Source organism: Scyliorhinus torazame, chromosome 26 (genome assembly GCF_047496885.1).
Source record: "Scyliorhinus torazame isolate Kashiwa2021f chromosome 26, sScyTor2.1, whole genome shotgun sequence".
NCBI classification, from domain to species: domain Eukaryota; kingdom Metazoa; phylum Chordata; class Chondrichthyes; order Carcharhiniformes; family Scyliorhinidae; genus Scyliorhinus; species Scyliorhinus torazame.
The window spans coordinates 38,723,242-38,729,915 of NC_092732.1; positions in this window are offsets into that span (position 1 = coordinate 38,723,242).

Genomic DNA, 6,674 nt, shown 5'->3' on the forward strand with positions numbered 1-6,674 from the left:
AACTGTGCGGTGGCGAAATAATCCTGCGGGCCCACTGTCCATCGCTTCACAATCACCAACAAGCGTTGTTTCACGGCTGCATAGCTGAGGGGGAAACGGGCCGTCTCTGAGCCCTTCCAGAGCCGGGGGTTTGAGCCCTGCTACATACGGAGTTACATAGAACAGTACAGCACAGGACAGGCCCTTCGGCCCTCGATGTTGTGCCGAACCTTGTCCAAAACCAAGATCAAGCTATCCCACTCCCTGTCATTCTGGTGTGCTCCGTGTGCCTATCCAATAACCGCTTGAAAGTTCCTGAAGTGTCCGACCCCACTATCACAGCAGGCAGTCCATTCCACACCTTAACCACTGTCTGAGTAAAGAACCTACCTCGGACATCCCCACTGGGCTGGTTTAGCACGCTGGGCTAAATCGCTGGCTTTGAAAGCAGACCAAGGCAGGCCAGCAGCACGGTTCAATTCCCGTACCAGCCTCCCCGAACAGGCGCCGGAATGTGGCCACTAGGGGCTTTTCACAGTAACTTCATTTGAAGCCTACTTGTGACAAAAAGCGATTTTCATTTCCTATATCTCCCGCCCTGAACCTTATAGTTGTGCCCCCTTGTAACAGCTCCGTCCACCCGGGGAAATAGTCTCTGAACGTCCAAATCTGATCTGAGTGGGAATAGAATCATTGTAGAATGCCTACAATGCAGAAGGCGGCCATTCGGCCCATCGAGTCTGTACCAACCCTCTGCCAGAGCACCTTACCCAAGCCCAGATCCCCGCCCTATTCCTACAACCCTTTAACCAAACCCGCACATCCCTGGATACCGAATGGGCGATTTAGTGCGGTCTTTACACCTAACCCGCGCATCTTTGGACTGTGGGAGGAAACCGGAGCGCCCGGAGGAAACCCACGCAGGCATAGGGAGGACGTGCAGACTCCGCACAGACAGTGACCCAGCGGGGAATCGAACCCGGGTCCCCGGCGCCCTGAGGCAGCGGGGCTAATCCGCCGTGCCACCCTGCAGAAGGGTTACTACAATGGACTGCAATGCCCTCTGGGTTCGGGAGGGAGAAAATCAAGGTCAACCGCTCCTGGCCCCAGTTCAGTGGGTGTCAGGTGAAGATATAATCGGCCTAGGAGCCAGGCTTGGATGTCTACCTCTCCCCGTAGCTTACGTCCAGTGTTGCTATAAAAGAATCGCAACAAGAAGGCACGCCCAGGGGGTACATGGTCCCATGCCTCCCTTGTTGTTTCCACGTGGGAGCGCTTGGGCTATGCTTCTGCTGTTCGCTGTAGCTCTCTTGCTTTTGAGTCAGAGGGTTATTGGTTCAATTCCCACGCCAGACACTCGGGCAGTGAGTCTATCTGGGCTGACATCGGCAGTACAGCACCGCATTGTTGGACGATACAATAAATAAAGGCCTATCGTTTCAGGTGGAGCTCAGAGATTTAGTGGTACTCTTAGAAGCAGAGCGGGGAAGTTCCCCTCCCCAAGGTGTCCCAGCCAACACATTTCCCTCGACCAACCTCACCAAAACAGGTCATTACATAGAATTACATAGAATTTACAATGCAGAAGGAGGCCATTCGGCCCATCGAGTGTGCGCCGGCTCTTGGAAAGAGCACCCTCCCCAAGTCCACACCTCCACCCTATCCCCATAACCCAGTAACCCCACCCAGCACTAAGGGCAATTTTGGACACTCGGTGCAATTTAGCTTGGCCAATCCACCTAACCCGCACATCTTTGGACTGTGGGAGGAAACCGGAGCGCCCGGAGGAAACCCACGCAGACACGGGGAGGATGTGCAGACTCTGCACAGACAGTGACCCAAGCCGGGAATCGAACCCGGGACCCTGGAGCTGTAAAGCAACTGTGCCAACCACAAGGCTACCATGCTGTCATTACCTCATTGCTGTTTTTGGGGTGTGGTGAGCCACGTAAGGCTACGTAAGGCTGTTGTATATATGTTCTACTGTTCTATTAGTATTGTTATCTCCCCTGTTGTATATACTTATTGTTATTGCTGTTCTGTTATTGGTTGTTGCTGTTGTATTGTTGGAATGTTATTATTGGTGCTGCTGTTGGCTCCGCCTGTGGCTCCGCCCAGCGGTGGAGGTATATAGCCTGTTGACCTGGGCCAGCCCTGCAGTGCGGGAGGAGCTACAGGTCGGCACATATTTAGCTTATTGAAGCATCGGTTCGCTGCTTCTCAGCGCCTCGTCTGGATTGATGTCGATCACGGGGGAAGACATTCCACGACGAAATACGGCACCGGTTGAGGATTTACGTGCCGGCCACCGCTGGGCCCCTGAGAGGCCACGGAGCCGGCAATTCTCCGCGGCGTATCGGCGGCGAGGGCCATCCAGCCTCGGGGCTCCACAACGATCTCGATTTCCACTGCGGTCAGCTCCAACAATTGAGCTTAAAAAAATGATTCCAGTTGGTTGTGGCTTTTTCCCCATTCCCAGTCCCTCTGCTCATTCGCAGCGACTCGATCCGCACCCATGCACTGACCACATGTAGAAGTCACGTTTGAGCCACGGAGGGCGGCGCGGTGCGCGCAGTGGGTTAGCACTGCTGCCTCGCGGCGCCGAGGTCCCCCGGTTCGATCCCGGCTCTGGGTCACTGTCCGTGTGGGGTTTGCGCATTCTCCCCCCGTGTCTGCGCGGGTCTCACATGCGCTGCCCAAAAAGAGGTGCAGGGCAGGTGGACTGGCCGCGCTAAATTGCCCCCTTCATTGGGAAAAATTGCTGAAATAAAAATGTTTACAAAGCCCTGGTTAGAACATAGAACATAACAGCGCAGTACAGGCCCTTTGGCCCTCGATGTTGCGCCGACCTGTGAACCCACTCTAAAGCCCATCTACACTATTCCCTTATCGTCCATATGTCTGTCCAATGACCATTCGAATGCCCTTAGTGTTGGCAAGTCCACTACTGTTACAGGCAGGGCATTCCACGCCCTTACTACTCTCTGAGTAAAGAACCTACCTCTGACATCTGTCCCATATCTATCTGCCCTCAATTTAAAGCTATGTCCCCTCGTGCTAGACATCACCATCCGAGGAAAAAGGCTCTCACTGTCCACCCTATCCAATCCTCTGATCATCTTGTAAGCCTCAATTAAGTCACCTCTTAACCTTCTTCTCTCTAACGAAAACAGCCTCAAGTCCCTCAGCCTTTCCTCATAAGATCTTGCCTCCATACCAGGCAACATTCTGGTAAATCTCCTCTGCACCCTTTCCAATGCTTCCACATCCTTCCTATAATGCGGCGACCAGAATTGCACGCAATACTCCAAATGCGGCCGCACCAGAGTTTTGTACAGCTGCAACATGACCTCATGGCTCCCAAACTCAATCCCTCTACCAATAAAAGCTAACACACCGTACGCCTTCTTAACAACCCTCTCAACCTGGGTGGCAACTTTCAGGGATCTATGTACGTGGACACCGAGATCTCTCTGCTCATCCACATGACCAGAGCTGGCACCACATCTTAGTCAGGATACATTAGCCTCGGAGGAAGCATTTACTTGAACGAAACCTGGCCTCCCAACTATGAGGCGAGATTGAACAAATAAAGAACAAAGAAACAGCACAGGAACAGGCCCTTCGGCCCTCCAGAGCCTTTTAGCCCCTTGTACTTCAGAAGGTTCCCTTTGATGTGTCCAAAGCTTAATATATTAAGGTGAAGAAATTGGGAGAAAGGTTTTTCCGCTAGTGTAGTAGTCGAAGGGCCAAAAAGATTAGAACCGGACTTTTCATGATTGACACAGCTCTTCAGAGAAAGGATGGTCGAAGTTTGGGACTTAACTTTCTTCCGCAAACAGAAATCGAAGTTCAATCAATTGTTGAGCGATTTCAGATTGGTGGATTGTCGTTCAGCAGGGGGATTAAGAGAAAGGCAGGGATGTGGGTTAGGACAGGCATTGTCAAACTTGGGGGGCGCGACCCGCGGGTGGGTCGCAGGCGGGCGTCGAGAGGGCCGCGGAGTCGTCCGTCGCGGCGCTCCTGATCGCACAAATCCGCGCGCAACAGCCGGCTTTTAACTATGGCGACTGCAAGCGGCCTTCAAAAAGGCTGCGACCATATTAAAAAAATTTGCCCGCACTGCGCATGCGTGCCCGATCGTCGGTGCGCATGACCAAAACTATGCGCAGCGCACCGATGATCGGTCAGCCGGCGTGGGTCCCTAAGGTTGGCCGGTTGGTAAAAATGGGTCCCCCCAAAAAAGTTTGAAAAACACTGAGGGTGGGATTCTCCGCAATCGGCGCGATGTCCGCCTACTGGCGCCAAAAATGGCGCAAATCAGTCCGGCATAGCGCCGCCCCGAAGGTGCGGAATTCTCAAGGTGAGGGCTCGGCCCGCGCCGGACTGATTTCCGCCCCGCCAGCTGGCGGGAAAGGCCTTCGGTGCCCCGCCAGCTGGCGCGGAAATGACTTTGCCGTGCGGCGCATGCGCGGGAGCGTCAGCGGCCGCTCACGGCATCCCCGCGCATGCGCAGTGGCGGGGGTCCCTTCCGCCTCCGCCGTGGTGGAGACCGTGGCGAAGGCGGAAGGAAAAGAGTGCCCCCCCACGGCACAGGCACGCCCGCGGATCGGTGGGCCCCGATCGCGGGCCAGGCCACCGTGGGGGGCATCCCCCGGGGCCAGATCGCCCCGCGCCCACCCCCCCCCCCAGGACCCCGGAGCCCGCCCACGCCGCCTTGTCCCGCCGGTAAGAGAGGTGGTTTAATCCACGCCGGCGGGACAGGCATTCCGGCAGCGGGACTTCGGGGGGGGGGGGGCGCCAACCGGCGCGATTCCCACCCCCGCCGAATGTCCGGTGCCAGAGATTTCGGCAACCGGCCGCGGGGGGGGGGGGGGGGTCGGAGAATCCCGCCCTGGGTTAGGGGACAGATCATTGAATGGCACAGCGGGTTTAAGGGCTTATGATCCTAAGTTTGCACCTTGTGCCCCCAGGACACAGGCGTCGCATAATTGTAAATCTCCCTTCTCCCCCTTGCGAGCTCGCTATGAGCGCTGGCGTAGTGCAGTTCGCATGGGATTAACGTGTTTAGAGGCGAATTTCGAAAACGCTGTTTCCGTAAATATCAGTGACCAGGAACTCGGCACAAACCAACAGGCAGAAATTAATGCAGAGAGATCCGGCCTTCCGCTGCTGCCGACCTGCTGACTTCCTGGCATTCTGTGCAACTGGAGAATTATTATTAACCTTTTCCACCCGCCCGGAGACTCGCTCCTGCCATTCGCTCAGCCTTCCTCGCTTAGTTCTTTTCGAGGCCGGCCACTGTTTCTCGCTTCCCAGCCCGCGGACGCAGAATCTCACTGGGGTGGGGTTGCTGACCCAGGTCCTGGCAGCCCACTCAAGCCCGCGCGAATGAGGCACCTTCCTCACGGTCTGAGGCCCGAGCACCGGGTTTGGCGGTACGGCTCCCCGCCCACTGTGGCGAAGCCGAGCCTCCCCGACGTCCAGTTGGATGATCAGCCGTGATGGTGATGAACGGCGGGGCAGGCGCGAAGGGCCGAAAGGCCTCCTCCTGCTCCTATCCTCTATGTATCTATGTATGTACGCCACGCACTGCCCAGCGAGAGTCATGGCACTGCTGAGTAGAGAAATGCCTGACATTGTTCCAAGTGAGGCATGATGGGAAAAGAGGCTAATGGTGAGGCATGATGGGAAAAGAGGCTAATGGTGAGGCATGATGGGAAAAGCGGCTAATAATGAGGCATGATGGGAAAATAGGCTAATCGTGAGGCATGATGGGAAACTAGGCTAACGGTGAGACATGATGGGACAAGAGGCTAATGGTGAGGCATGATGGGAAAAGAGGCTAATAGTGAGGCATGATGGGAAAAGAGGCTAATAGTGAGGCATGATGGGAAAAGAGGCGAATGGTGAGGCATGATGGGAAAAGAGGCTAACGGTGAGGCATGATGGGAAAAGAGGCTAATGGTGAGGCATGATGGGAAAAGAGGCTAATGGTGAGGCATGATGGGAAAAGAGGCTAACGGTGAGGCATGGTGGGAAATAGGCTAATGTGAGGCCTGATGGGAAAGGAGGGTAATGGTGAGGCTTGATGGGAAAAGAGGCTAACGGTGAGGCATGATGGGAAATAGGCTACAGTGAGGCATGATGGGAAAATAGGTTAATGGAGAGGCGAGATGGGAAAAGAGGTTAATGGTGAGGCATGATGGGAAAAGAGGCTAATGGTGAGGCTTAATGGGGGAAAAGGCTAACAGATTTGTGTGCGTGTGAAAACTACAGCTCGGGGTCATCACGGTGGCGCAGTGGTTAGCACTGCTGCCTCACGGCGCCGAGGTCCCAGGTTCGATCCCAGCTCTGGGTCGCTGTCCGTGTGGAGTTTGCACATTCTCCCCGTGTCTGCGTGGGTTTCGCCCCCACAACCCAAAGATGTGCAGGGCGGGTGGATTGGCCGCGCTAAACTGCCCCTTCATTGGAAAAAATGAATCGGGTGCTGTAAATTTATTTTAAAGAAGAAAACCATAGCTCTGCAAAATGGATTCCGTGGGAAAGGGCGGAGCGACAACTTGCGACTGGACGTTTCGCTGACAGCACCTCGTGTTGAAACAGCGAAATCAAGGCTCTCTCGAGGACGAATGATGCCCCTGCGCTGAAGGATTGCTTGCCGGAACGAGCTATTAACTGAGAACTGAAACCTC